General features: G+C 38.4%; 1 protein-coding gene across 1 annotated transcript in view; it reads left to right on the top strand.

The window, feature by feature from the left end:
- The window catches only part of ZFHX4 (zinc finger homeobox 4), a 179612-nt gene that overhangs the window by 69201 nt on the left and 86118 nt on the right, over positions 1 to 24293 (top strand).

The following is a 24293-nucleotide window of genomic DNA, read 5'->3' on the forward strand; positions in this document are numbered from 1 at the left end:
TCTTTTGCTGTTTAAAAATTTGTGGTTCTAGACAATTCTGGCAGAGACATTTTTTTACCTAATTTTAGCTGCAAACCCTAGGCAGTGTAATCGAAGAAGGTGAAGCCTCTACAGTAACATAATGAGTTCTTCATGTCCTAAATTTACATGGTTGATCTACCACCATTAGTGCTTCTCCATTTAGCATTGTCATAGCCACTTGAAAAGGTTTCCAGGTTTATTTTTGTTTTTGTGTTGTTTTATGAGGTATGTGTAAGCATGCACACATGTGCGTGTGAGTACATAGGTGCACGCATGTACATTCTTTGGGGTTGCAAATAGGGACTATAGTTTTCCATTAAAAATGATACTGGGGGGCTTCCCTGGTGGCGCAGTGGTTGAGAATCCGCCTGCCGATGCAGGGGTTACGGGTTCGTGCCCTGGTCCGGGAAGATCCCACATGCCGCGGAGCAACTAAGCCCGCGAGCCATGGCCGCTGAGCCTGCGCGTCCGGAGCCTGTGCTCCGCAACGGGAGAGGCCACAGCAGTGAGAGGCCCGCATACAGCAAAAAAAAAAAAAAAAAAAAAAAAAAAAAAAATGATACTGGGGCTTCCCTGGTGGCGCAGTGGTTGAGAGTCCGCCTGCCGATGCAGGGGACGCGGGTTCGTGCCCCGGTCCGGGAAGATCCCACACGCCGCGGAGCAGCTGGTCCCGTGGGCCATGGCCGCTGAGCCTGCGCGTCCGGAGCCTGTGCTCCGCAACGGGAGAGGCCACAACAGTGAGAGGCCCGCGTACCGAAAAAAAAAAAAAAAAATGATACTGGTCTTTCCTTCTTTATGGATTTATAAACTACATGTGTATCCCCAGATCAACAACATAGAATAACCACACTCCGGGCCTTCTTTGGAATTAAGTTGGACCAGAAGTTTCTTTTATCTTTTATCCTGTGCTCCCAGAAATCTACCTTTGCTGGTTTACATTTTGGAATTATACCGCCTTTAGTGCAAGATCCAAACTTAGGAAACCTCCCAGCCTATTTGCTCTCAGGCATATAACCAATTAGATAGCTCTGTGCTTCCTACCTCCACTGTCAATTCATTTATTTTTTAAAATATGTATATTATATTAGTAATACTTGTTTCAAAAAATAGTAAGAAACAGACAGCCAAAAGAAAAAAATCAGATACAGTATTAATAATTTCAAAATGTGCCTCTTCTTTTCTCTGTCATGTCCTGTATCTCTCCACCTGTGTCTTTTTACCTTTCCTGCTCTCTTTCTGTTTCTTTGTGTTTCTTCATTTTTGTCTGTCTGATTTGTTTCTTGTTCCTCTTTATGTCTCTGGATCTTCAATCCTTTGTCCTAGTCACTCTGTTTCTGTCCTAGGACATTTTCGAATCAGAAAAAAAAAAAAATATATCCTTCTACAAGTTGGTGGTTAAGGCTTTGAAATCATACTGACATGGTATTGATTCTTGGCTCCGCTCATTGTATCTTTGAAAAATTCTTTCACCTACATAAGTCTTTTACTTTTGCATCAGTAGAATGTGATTGCTCTAAGGATTAAAACAGATATAGTGCTATTTACAGTACTTGGCATTTAGGAAGTGTGAACAGTTATTCTTAGGAACATATTTGTTTGTGTTTCTTTACATACTTTCCTAATTATTTTATGATAAATTTCTAGGAAGAGAATTGCTTCATTATATGGCATGCATTTTTAAACACATATTTCCAAATTGCTCACCAGGTGGTTGGGTCTATTAATATTGCACGAGCAATTTTTGAGAATGTTCATATCCTGGCCAACGTTGTGGGCTATTATTCTTTTAAATGTTTCCTAATAGTAAATAAAGGTATTTATCGCTACTTTACTCTTATTAATAGTGAGGTCAGGGCTTCCCTGGTGGCTCAGTGGTTGACAGTCTGCCTGCCGATGCAGGGGACATGGGTTCGTGCCCCGGTCCGGGAAGATCCCACATACCACGGAGCGGCTGGGCCCGTGAGCCATGGCCGCTGAGCCTGCGCGTCCGGAGCCTGTGCTCCGCAACGGGAGAGGCCACAACCGTGAGAGGCCTGGGTACCGCAAAAATAAATAAATAAATACATAAAAACAGTGAGGTCAGACTTTTTAAAACTTCTTTAGTGAATTGTATGCTCATATAATTTGCACACTTTTTCATTGAGGTGTTCAGTTTTTCTCTTATTCATGTATTAGAGCTCTTTATATATTAAGAATACTAGCTCTTTGTTATATGTGATATATTTTCCCAGTTTTTTTGCTTGCTTGTAATTTAATTATGGAGTGTTTTTACTCAGGGATGTTTTAGTTGTCATCTATACAAATCACCAGTCTTTTATCATTTCTACCTTTTTAGATCTAAGTGTAGGGAAATATTTTTCTTTTCCTGAGAAACTCATATTGCTTTCCCCATTTTGACTCTGCAGTCAAGTCTTCATTAGCATAGGTTATGAAGAAGAGCAGGGTGCCATCGATAATATAAAACTTTAATTAAGCATTATTATACTGACTACATGTTACAAAATGGACTACCTGCAAACTTGTTTATTAAAAGCTAAACCTAGTACTTGTGCATTTATTTGGCATTCTACGGATGCTGTCTGAAAGTCTGAACATTCTATTAAGTAACACAAAACATTATAGAAATTGCTTGTTGGAAATTATGTAGAAATAGTCTGTTGTTTTTTGTTATTCGTTGTGTTTGCTTTTAAGCATCAGGACGGAGCCTTTGAACCTTTCGTCTTAGAGCAAGTGTCATTTGTTGCATAGATAAAGTAGACTCTAGAGAGTCTGCATGGTTAAGCTGAGCATTATTAATGATGTCACTTTTGCGAGCTAGTGGTGGGACACAGCTCATTCTCTTCTCTCTGTCACTTGACCTCACAGTACCATCACAGCCTTCAGAGGCCACACCCTAATGTTATTTCCATCAATTTACTTCCTGTGAGTGCAGTGTCATTATCTGGATTCAGTTAGGCCACTAGAAGATGCATCAAAGTCAAGTCCTTTCAAAGAAGAATTTTACTTTCTTGGTGCAGGTTCGTTTAGGTGCGGCTCTCTCAGTATGCAGTGGTGGCATTGTCTCCTCAAGGCCAACGTGGAAGGACTTTGTCATGTCATTTTCTTCTTTTACTTATTTTATTTGGCTTAATGAACAGTATGAAGATCCAAGAGAAATTAATTATCTTTGTTCTTCATTTAAATCATAAATTATTATTTTATAGTGTAATTTGTGTAGTATCTCCCCGGCCCAATGATTAGATAATTTCACTTTTCAAAATGTAAAGCATTAAATATTTCCACCTCTGTTCAACCTATGTTTTCATTACTAGGTTGCATGTCTGATTTCAGGAACAAGAAAGAGAAGGACTAGATTGGGGTTGGGGTGGGTGGGTAGAGGCTCATAGGTTGCAGAAGCGACAATGTGGCTTTTGTTGATTATTAGTGAAATTTCTAAAGATAGATACCTTATAAAATATTTTTTCTTAATTTGAGTTCCTTTTAATTTCATGCATGCATTTCACATGTAACACGTATTACATTTTTTCAAACTGTCAAATTGCTCACATTGCAAACCATTTCCTCTATGCTATCACCACCGCCACCCTCTTGCTACATCAAGATTGGAGTACATGTTACTGTGAATGTCATTTTTGCTTCCCAAGAAGCTCAGACCCAGATTTACTGTTCAACTATAGCAGCTTCATAGATCCTTACTTGCATGCATATTTCTGGTCTCCTTTTCTTTTTTTCACTCCACAAATGTGCTTTCTTGTATCCTTTGTGAAAAGAAGCAGGGTATAAATTTCCAAATTTAAAAAAATGGTTATTATGTCTATTATATACCCCCAAATTAATATCATATTTTCCTCTGCATTTACTTAATTGACCACAGCTTGGCTTATTTTTCCAATAATGAGGAAGGAATTTACCATGAGATATCCATATTTAATCAATACACATTGTGGCCAACTCTTAACCCAGGAACATGAATAGCTGTCAAGCAGGGGTTTCCAGGCAGTAATTTCTCCTTCCTGCAAACCTTATTCAATGACATTACACACAAGAGGCACCGGGCTGGGCACCAACGATACAACAGTGTACACAACCACCTCTGTTCTCTCACTCCAAAGTGGAAGCCAGACCAAAAAAAAAATTGCAATATAGCATGGCAAGTGCTATGAGAGAGGTATGCGAAAGTACTGGGGTGTGGGGAGCGGGAGTCAGGGAACAGAGTTAGTAAATGTGCAGCAGTGAGAGGGTGGAGATATTCAGGGAGTTGGAACCAGTTCACTGAAGCTGGTAAGACACCATTTGAGAGGGCAAATCTCTAGCAATGGATTCACCAGGGGCTTAGTGAGGGGCTTTATTCTGAGCACAGCCATTAGAGTCTTTTAAGAAGAGGTATGCATGATGTGCAATGGGGGGTGGTGGTGAGGTAGTCAGATTTGCATTCAGGGAGAATACAGAAAAATAATCACTGTAGGACAGTGGATCACTACATTGATGTATGAGCTCTCTACAGAAGAAGATCAGAGGTCTTCAAGCACTTCCCTGTTTCTAAATCTATGATGCTATTGTTTGCTCTTTACCACCATCTGATGAAACTAGCAGATCAATCATGGTGGTTTTACAAATTGGACGTGAACTTTAGGGCTCTTTGACGCGTTTAGGGGCATGAAAGGCTTGCACCTAGGTCCGTCTCACTCTATACCCATGACCTCCCATGCCCTAACCTCTCTCCCTTGTTTGTGGATGAGGAAGGTGGTTCAGAGAGGGCAGTGTTTTGCTAAAGCTCATATAGTTAACTGAGAAGAGCTGGGGCTAGAACACCCATCTCCTGATTCACAGGAAAGGCACGATGCCTGTGTCTCCTAATCAGAACAGACAGGATGTGAGGCATCCAGGAGAGAAAGGAGATTAAAGACGAGGCGCCAGGGGTGGAACACTGAGGTGCACAGCGAAGGCTTGCCCAGTGAGGCAGCCCCGAGCCGGCAGGTGACGGGGACCAGTGACTTCTGACTGCTGTTCATTTTAGATTCTGACCCAGATATTTTCATTCATGAGCTTTATTATCATAGTCAAGGGACATAGTTTGCCTGTGGAACATCATTCATTCATCTAAAACAAATATATTCAGCTCTTATTAAGTTCCAGGAACTATTTTGAACGCTGAGGATGCAAAGGAGGGAACGTAGTCCCTTCATTCACGGAGCTCTGATGGAAGAAAGAGGCATGTAAACAAGTAAATGACAGCACAACATGGGGAGTGGAGAAACAGGTAGGAAAAATGCTCTCTGGGAGCACAGAGGACAGACATGGTCATGGGACCTTTAGGGGGACTCGAGTGAGGACACATTTGGTCTCAGTCTTTAAAGGTGCCTGAGAAATTACCAAGTAGAAGGGGGAAGATATTCCCAAATAGAAAAACATGGCGCAAATTGCATAAATGATTTATAAATGTAAAAAAAAAAGACAAATGGGATTTTTACTGTGTCTTAATATCAAACATAAGGACAAGTATGTCCCTCTTATCTGTAATTAATTAGATTTTTAGGTAAATATCATTTTAAAGAGTTTAACAATTTTTATGACTTCTGAGCTCAACAGAGCTGATATGAGGCCTGTGGCAACTTTTCTGGTTTTGCTGGCAAACAACCTCTTTTCCCAAACGTGTGCCATCCAGGCTTCAATGTGAAATACATCTGGGCATGCATTTATCTTCTTTTTCTGAAGATTAATTTAAAAATTAATTTTTCATTGGTATAGTGCGGATTTGTGAATTAAATATTTTCCACAAAATAAAATTATTTCCAAAATGACATTGTTTTTACTTAGGTATTTATATTTTGAAAATTAAAAAGTCCAATTCTGGTGAAAAAATGTGAAACTCTCAAACCTTAAATGTTGTTATCTTTTTTGTTTGTCTGATTTTGTGTTTCAACCCACTGCAGATGTTATTTCTATATTTTTAAGGCAAATTACTGTATTTGAGAGAAATGTTGAGCTAGGTAACATATAACTTTATAAGTAAAGGAGAAAAAAATCTATTCCCCCATTTACTATTTTACTTAACCTGCTCTGGGTCTTAATAGCCACTTGTTTTGGTTACCATTTACCTAGGTCGTTTATTAAGTGAAATTCCTCCCAGGTAGGATGGGCTGACTCTTGGTTGGTCACTTTTGTGATACTGCAGTGATCTGTGTTGTCCTCTGTGCTAGTAAAGTCTTGGTGATGAACCATTAAATAAAATGATCTGCCCCCAGGCCAGGGAGCTGGTCGATTGCCCAAGAGTAATCCTGTACAATTAACTATCAAAGATTTGAGCACTCCAGTATTCTAAGACAGGGAACTGCAGACACTTGGAAAAGCAGAAATGATGGTTGAACATCTGGCTAAGTTTTGGTTTGGAGATGCGTTTGGATAGGTAAATTCATTATTATAACATTTAGATATTTCATCCTTTATCTTGGGTTCTAATTTGGTTGATTTTATTCAGTTCCAAGATCAAAAGTAAAAGAACTTGTTCAGTCTTTACCACGGATAGAAATGCTTCCTTTATAATATAGACCTCAAACCTCTTGTGGAATGAAATAGGATATAAATAAAGTAAAAAAATACTCTCCATGAGAGACAGCTTGAAACTATCATATTAAGGTGGGAAAATGATGTAAGTGATCGATTCTTTAGTTCTTAAGATACGTTGTCCGAAGGTTATGTTGTTAAGCCATTTTTAGTTACGGAAACCATACATATTCATTTAGTACCTTGAAAATATTCTTTTGGCAATTCAAGCAATCACCCAGTCCACTAATAAGATTCTAAAGATCATATGTTTTTAGGCTGTGTTCTACAATACATATTGAGTTCATTACATAAGGAAGAACTGCCTTCTCACTTTGACTTGTTTTTATTGATTCTCCTAAGAGCTTTTTTCTTTTTTTAAAAAATTTCTAAAGATACACCTAACGTTCACCTAACGTTCAGTACAATAGGTAGATATACGTACTCAGAGATCAATATCTCAGCACCTTACCGGGTGAAACAGTATGTCAGGGCTTCAAACTTTTGAGTGGATACAAATTCATTTATCCATTCTTTCATTAACATTCCTTTATCGTTGAGCACCTACCATGTGCTGACAACAGTTTCGGAACTAAGGCTACAAGGGTTAGACAGATGCTGACTTGCCTTCATGGGGCTTACAGCTTGAAAGTGGAGAGAAACACTTTAAAATCACATATCTGATAAATTAAGGTATGTGCTGTGAAAGAGACATGTAAACAGAGGACTTTAATCCCTTAGTCCTGGGAGCTAGGGAAAGCTTTTCTGAACCAGGAAGATCACAGACGGTTCAAATTCAGCATGGCTTTCAGTAGGAAGCCTGGGTTGACTTCCTAGGTTTAAGCAGGGGTAGTATTGTCCTAGGGGTGTTCTGAAAATCTGTGGCGATGTTGGTGATCACAGTGATAGATGTCTAAAGGCATTTCATAGGTGTGGGTCAGGCCCACTGGACCACTGCAATGTGCGAGAGCTTCTGCTGTATTTCTGAGAGCTGCGAGTCAGCTTTTCAATGCGTCTTTTACCTCGCCTGTTAGAACTGGTGTTGCCACTGTAGCTTTTACCATTTTGAAAAACTGCATCACTTTTAAGAAGCCTCCTCATGAAATGTGAGTTGGCCGTGCAAGACACTTTTAACCAGGTGCCTCTGTGCTTGTGAATCCACAGTGATTCTATTGCTACCTGTGGCTGCAAGCTTATACCTCTTTCGTTATACATGTGGCCATGCCTCAGCCTCTCCAAAGTGAAATATGTATTGTTTTATTTTACATTACTTTTGTTCTCTCCGTCTTTATACATTTAGGTCATTAGATTGATTTATTTAATTTCTGTGTGTAGATAGATAATGTTATGTGTGATTTTATTTCCGTATAGTAAAGGGGACATTATAAAAAGAGAATCTTGAATCTGAAGAGATGAAAACTACTCTTTTCAACAGTACATGTGTTTTAAAATATAAGCAAAAGTGCTTTAGTATTCAGGCTGAAAAATCATTTGATCCTTTAATTTTGGAATGTTTCACAGATAAAGTCTGTTGAGTTTTAAATGAGACTCAGAAGCAAATGTCTCCTTTTTGACTGTTTTCTGGCCTGAGTTTCAGAGCCAACTCTTTGACTCCACACACAGAATGATGCTGAGGGAAACATGTTACAATAGATCACTTGGGAATATTTGCAGTGGGTTGTCTTGTTTGAGCTATTTAGTACTAATATGACTGGGTAGAATACTCTAAAATTGAAAGGTCATTTGGAGAAAAATTACTTACAAATAAAATCAAGATTTTTAGAATGCTTTCTTGGTGTGGGCCTGCCCCTCTGGAGGACAGCCAGTAGTTCAATGAAAACACATTGAGATGGTTTACAAGAGTACTTTGTTTTAATAGATACCATCGTGAATGAGTAAGACACCATCCCACTAGTGCTACAAAGAAAGTATGACTAGTTTCTGGTCCAGAACACCCAATTACATTCTTAGTATTTATAGAGATAGCCTCCTGGAGATTATAGGAAGTATGAAGTCAGGAGAAAAGAAGCAGATTTACCTAGAGGACAGTAATTATGTCTGCGTTAGACATAGGAACTTCTAGTTGACAAAACAAATATTGAAGAATACAGTTGAGGATACTAGGAATATTAGGAATATATGTATTAGTAAAAGTCCAGAAAATCAGATTTATAAAAAGAAATTAATGTCTTCCTTGACTTTCCTGTTGACTTTTTGTGAACATCAAATGAGATAATATGTAAATAATATTTTGTAAGTTCTGAGCATTAGGTGGTTTTTGTTCACAGTCTTTCAAATTTACATAATACTAGAATGTGTTAACAGGAATTTATCAGGTGCAAGCCAGCAAGTCTGAAACATGATAAAACCAGATGTATTCATTTTTCTCAGGGATGCTATAATCACAAATTTGGATTAATCAATTCTTACACTATTTATTTGTGGAGGCTCAAATAAATATAGACAGAACCAATTTACATTTACCACCCCTGGTCTCATCTTTTTGTTCTCTTTTCCAAGAAGAAGGCTAGAGTCTTCTTCCAAGATGATGTCTCAAAACACATTTTCATTAGAGTATTGATTCTCTCAAATAGAGGCAGTTTTAAGCCTTCTACTTCTTCAACAGAATTAAAGCAATTACCACTTCCAGGATAAGGTCTATGTAACAATGAACATGAGGGAAGAGATGTTGGAAGGGCAAAGGGATATTATTCTTTGTTTTTTTAAATATATTTTTAATTACAGTATAGTTTATTTACAATGTTGTGTTAGTTTCAGGTATACAGCAAAGTGATTCAGTTATATGTATATATATATATATATATATATATATATATATATATATATATATATATTCTTTTTCAGATTATTTTTCCCTCATAGATTATTACAGAACATTGAGTATAGTTCCCAGTGCTATATAGTAGGTCCCTGTTGGTTATTTATTTTATATACAGTAGTGTGTATATGTTAATCCCCAGCTCCTCAAAGGGATATTATTCTTTCTCTGGAAATAATATCACACAAGATCTGTCCTTGAAATTTTTCTGCTTCAGAGGTGCTGGATCAAAGGGTTTCTCATGGCTCTTCTTTCCATCTCTCATCTTTATTAAACCTTATTTTTCTCATGGTTTTTGTTCCCTGCATCTAGATGATGAGGATGGGAAGCCATTCTCATTATTCCCTCTTTCTTTGGTGCCTTCTTCTCTCATCAGGACCTAGGTTTTCCTACCTTTAATGTGGAGGTCCTTCTGTTGCTCCACTCTGTCTCGTCCCACCCCATAGGTTGGGAATAGGCAATTCCCAACCTATGGTTCAGAGTCTCTGGTGCCTGAGACCCTTCAGCAGTGAGAACCTTGGATGGGAGAGGTGGGTGTCTGCAGAACCATTAACATCTGATGAATAAAGTCAAGAACGTGATTTATTGGTACATACAATAATGGTTGTAAATAAACGTGTTTCTAGGAGAAACTCATAAATATCATAGTTGATTGTTATTGAGGAAATGAAGTAAAAAGGGAAAAATCAAAATTTACTCTGGTTCTATCTAAGAAATACAGGCTATAAGCACTTACACAAATTGCTTAAAATGTATGTCCAAGTACAAATGATAAGAGTAGCAATCATGCATGTTATAAACTCTCTGGTTTGAAAGTGTTAATAAGGATGATTTATCATTTAAAGATCCATCTTAGCATATGGGTCACATTCATTTTTACATGTTTTACTGTAGCACCTAAACTTTATAGTCATCTGTTTGTAATCGTCATCATTTATTTCTTTAATTATACGGTTGATCTCAACAACATTAACAAAATGAAGGGAGTATTGGGACATTGAGATTGCAATAGGGGTTCTCTCATTGTATTGGTCAGATCTTATATAGAGAGTTTAGGATTACATATTTTTTAAAAAGCTATATAGAGAAATGTAAAAGGGACACAGCTCGTTAAAACGCTTTACACAGTTTCTCAAAGGAAACTGTCCATATCACTGATACTAATCTGGAAAGGGGATGACTAAGGAGTATTTAGTAACTTCAGTCCAAGAAGTGGAGACATTTTTTTGTTTGTTTTTTTATTTGTTTATGCTAGCCAGTTCTCTAGTTCTATAGACCAACTGGGTTTACTGTGAAATTAAGTAGAGATTATTTTCACCTTGAGATCTTCTTAGCTGTAAGTGGATAATTAAGCATTAGAACAAGCTTACCAAGGAAAGCCATGAAATCTCTATCCTTGTGGATTTTTGAAATCTTGGATGATTTAAGCAAAGCCTTGAGCTGATCAAAGGCTTGAATATAGAAGAGATGCCATTTTGCTGTTTCTTTTACTGCCCATTCATATTCATGTGTAGAGATGGAGATTGTTCCAAAAAGACCGATACTCTAAATGTCCAGCTCTGTCCATTCCCACTCCAGCCGGTCCTTTCGGAGGCAGTGTAAGTTTGCCTCTATTTCTGACCATTAGTTTCCGGCTGCCATTCTTTTTTTAACCTAATATCCATATTATGAAATTTTTTGACTATATTATTGGAGCAAAAGTCATTTCCTCCCTGCTGTGGTTAAGCAGTACCTCACTATTGTTCCAGCTTTCTGGAATTCTTCACAATAGGTTCCAGACCTAGGTTAATTAAGAACTCTGTTAACACCTCCTTGAGCTCAAGTGGTTCAAATACAGCCTGCTGAGACATTATTTCTTAAAAGGTGAAGACTAATGACCCAACTTTTAGTCACCATCTCAGAGGCCAGTTTTCAATCTCATAAAAAATTTAAGTCAAGGAAGCTCAACATAGAAAGTCACGAGCTGTCATAAAATACCATTCCGGATACAGTTGGTTGGAATTGCCTGGGCACTTGGTAACCTAAAATACAAGTTAACAGTAATTCCACCTCATTTAGTTGTGTTTAAGGTACTTGATAGTTATGCTTAATAGACCATAAAAAAAAATTATACCTTAAGACACTACTTAAATACAATAATAAATCCTTGTACAAAGTTTTCCCAGAAACTGCAATTTAAAAAATCTTTATGTTAACTAAACCACACATTTGTCTGTATGAAGACTTTTTGAGTATATAAAATTGTAGAAGTGCCAAAATTCTTTAAAAAAATTAATTTCAGAGCATAGTTTAGTGTATGCCCCTTTTTTTTGTAATTTGGGTAATAAATATTTAAAGGTAGTTTTACTCAAATATTAATATTTTATAAGTATAGGTTGCTATATCTTGAAGGAAATGAACTTATCTTCTCTAATAAACAACCATAATCCCAGCAGAAATCACCTCTGAGTGACCTGGGACCAAAACATGGGATGACAGTCTGATATGTAGCATAATATCATTGTTCCTATATCATTACTGAATATCCATGGGGATAAAAGGAATTAAAATGCCAGAATATAGACTGCCACAAAAAAGGCAACAGAATAGATTATTCCCTATCGGCTGCATTGCCAGGCACAGTACTATTAGGTACCGCACACCTGTTATTTTATTTAATGTTCAAAATCAGCCCATGCAACAGTTATTATAGCTCTAAATAAAAAGTAGAGATGGGCTTCCCTGGTGGTGCAGTGGTTGGGAGTCCGCCTGCCGATTCAGGGGACACGGGTTCGTGCCCCGGTCCGGGAGGATCCCACATGCCGCGGATCGGCTGGGCCCGTGAGCCATGGCCGCTGAGCCTGCGCGTCCGGAGCCTGTGCTCCGCAACGGGAGAGAGGCCCGCGTACCATAAAAAAAAAAAAAAAAAAGAAGAGAAAACTGAGGCTTAGTGGTTAAATAATTTACTTAAGATCATATTGCTATTAATTAAAGCAGCATCCAAACTAATCTATTCCACTTCAAAAATCCATGCTTTCATCTATATCATAACACATATATGGCATGACCACAGTTAAAGAGCTGAGAGAAATCAGAGAAAGCTTTCTAATGTGTCTTATATCCCTCAGTGATAGAAGAAATGGCTAGAACATAAAGAGTGTTAAAAGTATTAGACACAAATAGGGTGGAACTTTGAAAAATGATTAATTATGTGATAATAGTACTGCCATATTTTCTAGAAATCTTGTGGAACAAGTGTTAAAAAGGACAGGTTGAAAATTGGTCATGTAGGCCAGTTGATGTCAAAAGTTTTATTCAAGTAATTGGGATTTTTATTAAGAAGCATCTTAATGTCTTAATTCTGGTTCTAGCAAATATTTTTGTGTTTCTTTTCTCCTAATTTTAATGTGATTTGGTGGTGGGAGGTTGCTGAGAGCTTAATCAAATCAACCTTTTGTGTGGCCATCTTATGACTTAACAAATTATTCAAAAGTTACTGCAACTTGGATATTTAAAGTGATGTATAGCATAACATATAAGCACATGTAACGTAAGTATATGAATAACCTTTCTTTGAGGAAATATCCAATTTTAGTTATTGCTTGAAATGTAAAAACACTATTATTTCTGTGGCCAGGGGCTGTGGACAATATTGAATCCTGTATTATTGATGATCAAAAATGAATATCTCATGGGATTTGTAGGCCTTACAAGGATCTATGGATTTAATATCAGAATAGCAAATTTTCTAGTTATTTTCCCCTTTTCTCTTTTTGGTACAGAATGGAGGCTAGCCAGTAGAATAATGCTCAGGGGAATATTTTGAGAGCAATTTATTTAAATATTGATTTATTGAAACATTTTACAATAGTTCTTTAGAAGTTCTTTTAGAATGTACAAAAAAGGTGTTTTTACTGCTTTTCAATTACTAGTGAAAGGAATAATTTATTATCTCAAGAAAATGGAACTTTTCCTTTCTCAAGAATGAGTCTGCAGTGTTCTGTAGGTCCAGCATAGTTTGGGGCCCATGCTAGCTGTTTTATTAATATAGTTTTCTTTCCCTTTCTAATATTCAGTTACTCCCAGTCAAAACCCAGCAGAAAGACAGACTCTTCAGAGAATCAGAGTTCCCTTGTTTCATTCTCTGTCTCTGTCTCTCTCATAAAGGGGTGTGTTTGTGTGTGTGTGTGTCTGTCTGTCTATCTGTCTCAACATGACGCAATAAATAGGACACGGGCATAGGAATCAGCATGTCCTAAGCTTGCATCCCAGTTTTATTACCAGATAGGTGACAGAGGTGTCTTCATTTCACAGGAGCTCAGTTTCCTTATCAGTGAAATGGAGATTAAATGTGGTGACATAAAAGCATCTTATTACATCCCCTTATATTTAGTCAGTGTAACTTAGTTCCAATTCCTTCCATTTTCTTAACTCTTATATTAACATTATGTTGATATTTCTGGGTTGGGACAAATTCTTTAGGTAAACTTTTGTGTTTTCTTCAGTTTTGCCCTAATGACTAGGAAACACGGCTTGGGTTCTCCTGGCCGGCAGGACTTCTTCATTCCCAGATCTCTCGTGCTCTTGTTCTCCCAGCGTGTCTTTGAATGTTGCTCAGTAAAATCAGCATTCGTGGGTACATAAGCCTTCTTAGAGACCTACTGCAAATAGAATGGGGAGAGAAAGAGAGACAGCATCTATCAGATACCTGCACACAGCGGTCTGTGTGTTAATGTCTGACAATCTTATTAAAAATATGTGAGACAGGGTTTCCCTGGTGGCGCAGTGGTTAAGAACCCGCCTGCCAATGTAGGGGACATAGGTTCGAGCCCTGGTCCTGGACGATCCCACATGCCATGGAGCAGCTAAGTCCACGTGCCACAGCTACTGAAGCGCACACACCTAGAGCCCATGCTCCGCAACAAGAGAAGCCACTGCAGTGAGAAGCCCGTGCACCGCAACGAAGAGTAGACCCCGCTCGCCCTAACTAGAGAAAGCCTGCGCACAGCAACAGGACCCAACTCAGCCAAAAATAAATAAATAAATACATGTGAGACAGATAGCATTAGACGTACTTTACAAAAGAAATTGAGCTTTCAAGGGATTAACTTCTAAAAGACAAATAGCTATTAAGAGGTAGAGCAAAAATTGAACTTTGCACTTTCTGTAAAACTTTGTTCTTCCAAAATACAATATTGCTATTAAAAGAGAACTCCTTTTCTAAATGGACGCACGTGGTTCGTTATTGAATCCATTTTGTAGAGATGGATTGGACAGCCTGTAGTGGACACATAGTGGGAGTAAATAAGGCATGTGTGTAAGTAAGTGCAATGAAAGAGAAAATATGTTAAACACCATAAGATGGATTCAGATAAAATACTTTTTGGTTTAAAGGGAGACAAGGATATTTCTGGTTGTAGTGGTTGAGAAAGTCTTTTTTATTGAGATGACATTTGTTTGTGTTTTTGTTTATTTAATTTTTACTGAAATATAGTTGATTTACAATGTTGTGTTAGTTTCAGGTGTACAGTAAAGTGATTCAGTTATACATATATATATATACATGTATATATTATTTTTTTACATTCTCTTCCAATAACCTATAAAGGTTATTACAAGATATTGAGTATAGTTCTCTGTGCTATACAAGTACATCCTTGTTGGTTATCTATTTTACATATAGTAGTGTGTATATTTTAATCCCAAACTCCTAATTTATCATTCTCCCCTCCCCTTTGGTAACCATAAGTTAGTTTTCTATGTCTGTGAGTCTATTTCTGGTTTGTAAATAAGTTCACCTATATCCTCTTTTTAGATTCTGCATATAAGGCATATCATATGATATTTGTCTGACTTACTTCACTTAGTATGATAATCTCTGGGTCCATCCATGTTGCTGCAGATAGCATCATTTCTTTTTTTTAGTGGCTGAGTAATATCTCATTGTGTGTATATATATATATACACACATACCACATCTTCTTTATCCATTCATCTGTCGATGGACACTTAGGTTGCTTCCATGTCTTGCTATTGTAAATAGTGTTGCTATGAGCATTGGGATGCATGTATCTTTTCAAATTATGGTTATCTCCAGATATATGCCCAGGAGTGAGATTGCTGGATCATATGGTAGCTCTATTTTTAGTTTTTTAAGGAACCTTCATACCGTACTCCATAGTGGCTGTATCGTTGAGACATTTGGATTGGGCTTTAAATAATGGGTAGAATTTGGATATGTAAGCACAGGAAAGTGGAAAGGATAGGAAGTGGGGAGACTATGAACAAAGGCAAATAGATAAGGGGGTAACTTGGAGGTATTTAACACAAAAGGTGGGCAGTTTGGTTTTTCTTGCATGTAAGGGCAAGGAATGGAATAATCAAGAAAGGAATGTGAAGTTTTGAATGATATGTTAAGGATTTGGGAATTCAATAAACACTAGGGTAGGGTGCCATTGATGGATTTTGATTACAGGATTGGCATACTATGATATAAGAATAATATTAATGGTAGTAAAGAGTAATAATGCAGGCCATGATGCGAAGTGCTCACCTTGTGAGTATCGTCAAGCAAGCTATTTAGGGGATGATGACAGTAGTTCCATGAAGTAAAGAGCTTTGGTAGGGACAGTGGGAGCAGAGAGTTAAGGATGAAGACTGTATTCCAACAGGTCGATACTTAACAACTTACTAGATGCCCAAGGCAGGGGAGAGGAAGGCGTCTGATGTGACACTGGGTTGTTAGAGGCGTGATGTGAGCTTAGGGAGAAAGGTCACTGTTAGGTATCTTGATATGTGAGTGATCTGTATCAAGGAGATAAATTAATCTATGAGAGAAAATGAAATAATATAGGAGGGATTTGCTGTTGAAAGACAGAGAGAGCACAGTAAAAAATCTATGTTGTATTAAGACAAAGAAGAAGAGATAGCAAAAAAGACAAAACAGAAGCAACCAGAAAGATAAGAGCTTAGAGAGCTTTCCACTGAAGTCAAAAGAAGGGCTATCAAGAAAGAAAAGATGGCCAGCAATGGCAAGTATTGCAAGGAAACCCAGGGTGGTGGATAATGAGAATGATCTCTCTAAAAATCCTTACTTTTGAACGTGAAGAATGAACCTGTTGTTATATTTGTGACATCACCTCGTATGCCTTGTGTACTTTTCTCTATATGAGAAGCTTTCCATTGAATCACCTTGACTTGACTCTACTTTTGGAGTCCACGGGTCTCTTGATGTCATTCTCTTTGCAAATTATCATATACATCAGTGCATGGAGCCAAAAAGCTTAAAAATTATTATTTAAATAACACCAAATAAAGCAAAAAAGTTTAATAGTTTACATTGATCACATTTTCTCCTATCATCTTACTAGGTATTCTATGATTGTTTGTTTGTTTTTTTTTTCTTTTTTTTTTAAACTACTTCTTAACAGTATACACATTTTTGGAACCAAAACTGTGGTCAGGAGCTTTCCTGGTGGCGCAGTGGTTGAGAATCCGCTTGCCGATGCAGGGGACACGGGTTCGTGCCCCGGTCCGGGAAGATGCCACATGCCGCGGAGCGGCTGGGCCCGTGAGCCATGGCCGCTGAGCCTGCGCGTCCGGAGCCTGTGCTCCACAACGGGAGAGGCCACAACAGTGAGAGGCCCGCGTACCGCAAAAAACAAAACGAAACAATAACTGTGGTCAGAAACCTGTGGGTGGGGATTTCAGCCTCCTGCTGCCATCTCAGCACTGTGACCTGGTGCTTGCTTCCTCAAAATTGAGGCTGGATAGGCAAAATAAAGATTATGCCTTTTTTTTTTTTTTTTTTTTTTAATCACACTTCTGCCAGACAAAATGGAAATTTCTAGCTTTTCCACAAGTCTTGTTAAAGCTTTCTTGGACCTGAGTTGACACAGGTTGTATGAAAAATATCACTATTATAAAACAAATACATTTTGCTGTAAATAATCATCTCTATCTAGACATCCCACAGGTGTCTCAAATGTAGGATGTCTAAAATATAGCACATGCTTTTCTCCATCCTGGTCATGATATTGCATCTCTCATCTCTGTCCATGGCAGCATCCTCCATTCACTTGCCCTAGCTAGAAAGAGAGCAGGGAGCTATATTTAACCTTCTTTCTACTGCTCTTCACTATATTCATCCGGTCAAGAAGTACTATGAAATATTTTGTCCTGATTAACTCTTCGGTCTGTCGGGTACCCCTCTCTTGCCTGCCACTAGTTCTGTCTCCCTATTACTCTGTCTGACCATATTATTTAGCATATTGCTATGTGCTCGGCATTATTCAGGTACTGGAGATCAAACAATAAATATGAGTCATTCCATGCCGTCGTGAAGCTTTGGTCCAGCGGAGAAAACAGACGCCTATCAACCAATGACATTAATACTGAATTGTCAATGGGATAAATGTTTCAAAGAAAAAATACAGACTACAACAGGTGAAGAAATAAGGGCAGGTTTCTTAAGAAAAAGAAAAGACTCTTAAGCTGAAAAACGGTGACTTAGAGGATGAATGGGAATAAGACAAAGTGGAGAAGGAAAGCATTCAAGGCTGAGGGAATTCTGGAAGCTCTACCCTTGGAATGAACCTTACTTGGAAGATCTGCAATCAGGATAGTTGTAGTAAAGCGAGCAAGTGCGGAAGATGAAGGAAGCAGAGCTACATGATTTGGTTGAAGCCAAATCATGCATGGCCCTTAGGTATGAGGACCATATTTCAGCTTCAAAGCTGAAATATTTTTAAAATGAAGGAGCAATTGGTGTTAAACTGGAGGTGATCTGGAAAGGCCTGGCCATATGGTCACCTTAACATTAAAATCATGTTAATGATTTTAGGTTTTATCCTAAGAGAGAAGGAAAGCTATTGAAGGGTATTAACTCGGAGCGTGAATTTATCAGATTAGCTTCTCAAATAGCGTTTTCTTCCACCACCCCTACCTTCTCTGCCTACTTTTTCCTGTTTCATTTTCTTTCACAGCCCCTATCAATACCTGAATTTATGTATTTATTTTTTTAAATTTCTTCTTTGCTTCTTGACTTCAGGCTCTGTGAGGGCAGGGACTTTGTTTTATGCACGGCTGCAATTCCAGTACCTAGAATAGTACACGGCATATAACAAATGTTTTATAAATTGTTGAATGAATGAATCAGAATCAGATTGCTTTTTCAAGGCACTTGTGGTTATTGTCTGAACTGAATAGAAGGAATAAGAGTTGATGGCCTGAGAGGTGGTAACAGGTAGGAAAGTTGACAGATGGAGAAATAAGAGGTATGTTTAAGAAGGAGTGATAATTTAGAGGTAGGTGGTAAGGAAGAAGAAGAAGCATCAAAGGTGACTTCCAGATTTCTGGAATGAACCCCTGAATTAATGTGAGGTGCCACTAATGGAAACGCTTGGTGGAGGGAATATGGTGTCATGGTAAAGACTGCAGGGGTTCAGACTACTGCCTTTCTCATCGACACTGTGACTTTGGGCAAACTGCTTAATTTCTGCATGCCTTGATTTCTGCATCCCTACAATGGAGGATAAGATTAGTACCTACTCTGTAGGCCATATTGTGGGGATTGAATCAAAGAATGTTCAGAAGGCATTTAGAATAGTGCCTAGTGTATAAAAAAGGACTCAATAGAAGTTAGTGTGGGAAAGAGTAGGGGACACGTAAAAAGGGAGAATCAGTTCAGTGTTGTAGTTTTTGAGTTTTGGTTGCCCTGAGACGTCCAAGGGGTTATGCCAACATGGCGTTTGTAGGAAATGAATTTAGATCCCAGAGGAGAGACCTGGGTCAGAGATAGCAATTGGGAGTCGCCTGAATATGATACTAAACTCTGGAAGACACAAACACATAATGGCTAAGGGGGGCTGAGAAGTATCAAGAGAATTAGAGCAAAGGCCAGGAGCCAAGAGAAGGAGCAGTGATGAGCTAGGCCAAAACTTGCTGCTGGCCTTTGTTTTAAGGGCCATACAGCCAGACTGCTCGTCCAGTCTGCTGTGGCCGCAGTGGTCTTTATGAAACATGAAGGCTAAACCCGTCTCATTCCCACTTAACATCTTTCAGTGACTCCCCAAGTCACTCAGTTCTGAGTCCAGTCTCAGCCTGCCATGCAAAGGGACTTCACATTCTGGCCAAATGTGCCTCTCAGGACACTTCCTAGTGCATCAGATATGCCACACTTTCTGTCACCTGTAGGCATGGTACATGCCGTTCTATCCGTTTTGGCTGCCCTGCCACCTGCTGTCCACAAGGCCAGCTGTGGGTGGACCTGCCAGAGGGGCCTTTCATCTACTCCTGTGGGATCTCCTGTTTCTCCCCAGGGAGTGACCTTACCGCAGCAGATTTTGTGGGTTCATTTTGTTTCTCCGAGGCCACGAGTTCACTGAGGGAATACTGGGCCTCCTTTGGATCTCCAGTACCTCGTGCGACGTTTGCCGTGGTGCGCACACCGAATGTTTGTGGAATTAAAAACGGTTAATAAGTGGATCTCACTAACTTTCCAAACTCCACATAACCATTTCACATTTACTCAGACGATCCAGAAGAAGTTTAATATAGGAAAGATCCATATTTAGAAATACGCTATCGGGGCTTCCCTGGTGGCGCAGAGGTTGAGAGTCCGCCTGCCGATGCAGGGGACGTGGGTTTGTGCCCCGGTCCGGGAGGATCCCACATGCCGCGGAGCGGCTGGGCCCGTGAGCCATGGCCTCTGAGCTTGCGCGTCCGGAGCCTGTGCTCCGCAACGGGAGAGGCCACAGCACTGAGAGGCCCGCGTACTGCAAAAAAAAAAAAAAGAAATACGCTATCCATACTATAGTCAGATATATTCAGACAAACTAGAAGTGGGCTAAATTGGTTCATAGAGTTATTAGATGATGTTAAATGTCACAGAATTATTATCTAAATCTGTAAATTATATACTTTTTCTATAATCATATTCAGCAAGTTGGTTGAGTTCTGAGTTTAATGATTTATATGTCATACATAGTTTTGTTTACACTGACTCAATTCTTAAGTGCTTACTTAATTCTAGCACTTTTACAAGTGGTTTGGAGGTGAAAAACATAGTCTTCTAACTCTTGGTCTCCTCTGGGGTGATACAAAAGATACGTAAACAAAGGGTGGGAGAATGGAGCCTTCATATTCTGTACCTGTTTAACCCTGGAAGATGAGTCTCACTTTAATATGTGGCTTTGAAATAATCTGTGTAGGACTATTACTACGCTACTTTTTAGAAAACTTGGATTTTTTTAAATGAACTAAGTAGCTAGTTTGATTATCTAATTTATTTTCATCTATGCTTTAAATTTATATCTTTTGCTATGGATTAGAAATGACATTTAGAACTTTTATTGAGGACTAGAGGAAAATTATACCCCTCTTTTTCAGGCACATCATTTCAGGCTTAATAAGTAAAAGAGTATAATGGCAAAAAAAAAAAATACAGTTTTATCTGGGAGATATGACAGCACATCAGCTATTCAGTCAAATCAGGAATTTTCCTATCCCTTCCAAAGCGACCCATTTTTGGACCCGAATGAATGAAAGCACTGGTTGTTTTGGCTTTTCCTACCCTAGAGTCTAGTCCAAATTCTGGGCTCAGAAGTTTCTCATCTGAGAATCATCAGATAATAATGAGTCATTATCATTATAGTGATGAGTGCTATTATGGCATTCAGGGCCCTGGGTCTGAAATGGCACATATTTGGTGGTAACGCCGTTTGTTATTGTTAATCATGGCAGGTGACGATGAGATTACTGGAAAAAAATATTTTGAAGTGGTATCATATGTTCATCAGGAAGAAATGGGTGATTCTGGTAATTGAATTTGCCCAGGTTTGTAAATCTTTTTCCATCCATTTCATTCAGATTTAAAAATAGATGTTATTAAGTTCAAAGACTAATTCTAGCCATATTGGCTGACAGAAATACATCTGTCTTGATTCACGTTTACTCTATTTTATGTTTCCTGATTTTTGAGAGAATGAGTTATTCAGCTTCATTCTCACTTCTGAATATTAAATAAACTGTTCTGCTTTTGCTATTTTTTTCTGTGAAATGGAAGAATAAGAAATTATGTATAATATTTCTAAGGGACACATGCAAAATATATACTGTAAGGGAGATAATGTCAAATTATTTCAAAATAATATACTTTCCCATAAATATCAGAATTTAAATTCATGAGTTTTAAAAAAGAAATATGATTTTCCTGACTTTTACATACATAATTAGATATATATGACACATATTCAGGTCTGTGTAATATTTTAGAACTTTGAAAATTTTTTACAAGACAGTCAATTCTAAAGGATTTGTACTGGTCTAGGTACTTGGTCCAAATAGCTAAAAATTTATTTTAGAGGTATATGAAGCATACTAACAAACTATCTAAAACTTTTGCCCTTTTACATCTACAAAATATTATTAGTGATAGTGGCAGCCGATTTTATCTAGAAACAATAAAAATATTGGCCTGATTGAAAAGATAGCAGGCAAAATTGGCTATTTCCAGCTAGAGTTCTGTGTTATAGGGTAAAGTAAATAATTTTAAAATTGATTAGCATTGCCTAAAAGGCAGAGTCACAGGCTGTGAGAATATGAATAGGTGGCTTGAATAGATAATGATGTGAAAAATGTGAGGATGTTTATATTTAAATGCAAAAATCCATGCAAGAATCCAGCAGCTAGATGAATTTGTTATTAATACTGTTCCCTAAACCACTAATGAGAAATGCTTTTTTTTTTTTTTTTTTTTTTTTTTTAAGATTTAAGATTTAAGATTGTGTAAATGCTTTGTACCTAACACTGATGGAAGTAATTGGTAAACTGCTTAATCAAGTCCCACTTGGAAGTGAATAGGAACTGCAGGGTGGAAAATGTAGGCTGGGTAAGGAACCCAACAAGTCAGCAGAGCTCTCTTTACAGAAAGAAACAAAGATAGCAGTAATTAATGACCCTGACTCTGTGCCAAAAAAGCTTTCTTCTGACAACTCCAACTTAATTAAAACTTAAGACATTTCAATGGCCTCAGAAAGCCCCTGATGGGGTGAACTCTTGCAGACGCGTGAGAAAATTTTGTAAATTAAAGGAAAAGATGTGTGTTACCACTAGTGCCATGACTCTAATCCCTGACAGTCAAAGAATCTATTTAGCCCAAGCCTTTTCTTTTAACTGGCTCACACCTGCAGGCTTCCTGGCACTTCCTCTGTACCAGAGAAGGCCGTTTTTGTGTTTTACGGAAGATCAGATAATAGGAGTCTTGCTGTTCCTTTTGTTTTTGTGCATTGTTCATTAGCCTGTGAGTGTTGCAGGAACCCTTGATATGCTTGGCTTGATCCGGAGTAGAGCATGGCCTGAAAGCTTTAGGTGGTGCAACACGGGGTAAAGATGGGTTGGCGGAAAAAGTAAGGTTTTTTGGTTTTTTTTTTTTTTTCTGTTTTTTTTTTTTTTTTTAAATGTGAAAGTGGCTCAAATTAAAACTCACAGTTGATGGGGCAGCCTGAATGGCTGTGGCCTGCTGTTCTTAACAGCAGAGTGACAAGAAACGAGGTTCTGTGCGAGACAGCGCAGATTGGAGACACAGGGAAATGCGTTGTTAAATAGCCCTTGCTCCTTTTCTTGGTGCCATTTTTAATTCACTCGAATCAACAAGCATGCAGATTCCTAGGAGGTATGGAAAACAGGTGTACTGTGCTGGAAAGAAAATCGCCGGGTGATTTATTTATTAATAAACATATCGAAGACTGAAATCTTAGAAATGGCATTGGTGGCATACCAATTGGGGTGAATGGGTCCTCAATTTACATGAGAAAAAAAGGAGTTTAATTTCTCCTCCCTCCCCCCTCTGGAAAGTGTTTTGGTGGGTTATAATAGCAAATACCACCCTCCCTAGCCCACCGTGCGGACTGGGGCACACACACTCCTGTTTCCTGTGGCCTCGGGCAGATCTGGTGGCTGGGACTTGAGAAGATCAGTTCCTGGATTGTCGTTTCCCTCTTGGACCCGAGTTGAGGCTGGTGTGTTGTGAAGGGCACAGACATGTTCCTGTTTAGCTCCAGGCTTGGGTATCTTTGTAAGTGTCCATCCTAAGGAAAGAAAAGCTTGTCTCCAGGTACTCAAGAATCTCATCTTTTGACTCTTCAAGGTTTGGTTTTCGGAGGTAAATGATGCAACATTTGTTTGTGCAGGTGATGGGCCATCACTTCCATGAGCTGTGCTGAGCTGCTTTTTCTGGGAATCGGAGTGATCAGAAATGGAACCTTTTACAAAAATTTGGGGAATGACGCTTTAGAACAGAACATCACTTCACTCGATTTAAGAAAAAAAATACGAAAACTTCTGTCCATGAGCGTTAACCAAATATAATATATGGGTCCTGTCTTTTGGTGCTTGGAAAGGCTCACCAGCAAGTTATTCTTTTCGTACTAACCATTTTCAGATGCGAAAAGTGAGGGAGGTGGGGGAGGGAAGGTAGGAATCAACATGTTTGATCCTGTGTATGAAGTTGTTGTTTGTTTGTCTGAATTTCAGAATGCTAACCCTTATCCAACCAACCTAAGACCAAATAAATACCACCTGTGCCCATTTAACGTATTTTAGAGGAAACACATAAAAATATTTTAATGAATTACTAAAACTCATAGTTTATATTGCATCACGGTTATTAATATTTCTCCTCGTCCTTGCTTTTCTTATTTTGGGAGTTTGCTTGTTTGTATGGAATTGAACCACCCCAATTAAAATGGGAGAAAAGTTTTTTTAAAAAATAAACTACTGTAACAGAATATGTTTGGGAGTTGTAAAAGTTTTTCCATTGAAAAAATCAGAATTTAAGAGGATCCTGTTACACGCTGTGGGCAGAAATCAGAGTCAGCAGAGCTTGCGAAAACAGATTTTTTTTTTAGCAAAA

This window comes from Kogia breviceps, chromosome 17 (genome assembly GCF_026419965.1).
Source record: "Kogia breviceps isolate mKogBre1 chromosome 17, mKogBre1 haplotype 1, whole genome shotgun sequence".
NCBI classification, from domain to species: Eukaryota; Metazoa; Chordata; class Mammalia; order Artiodactyla; family Physeteridae; genus Kogia; species Kogia breviceps.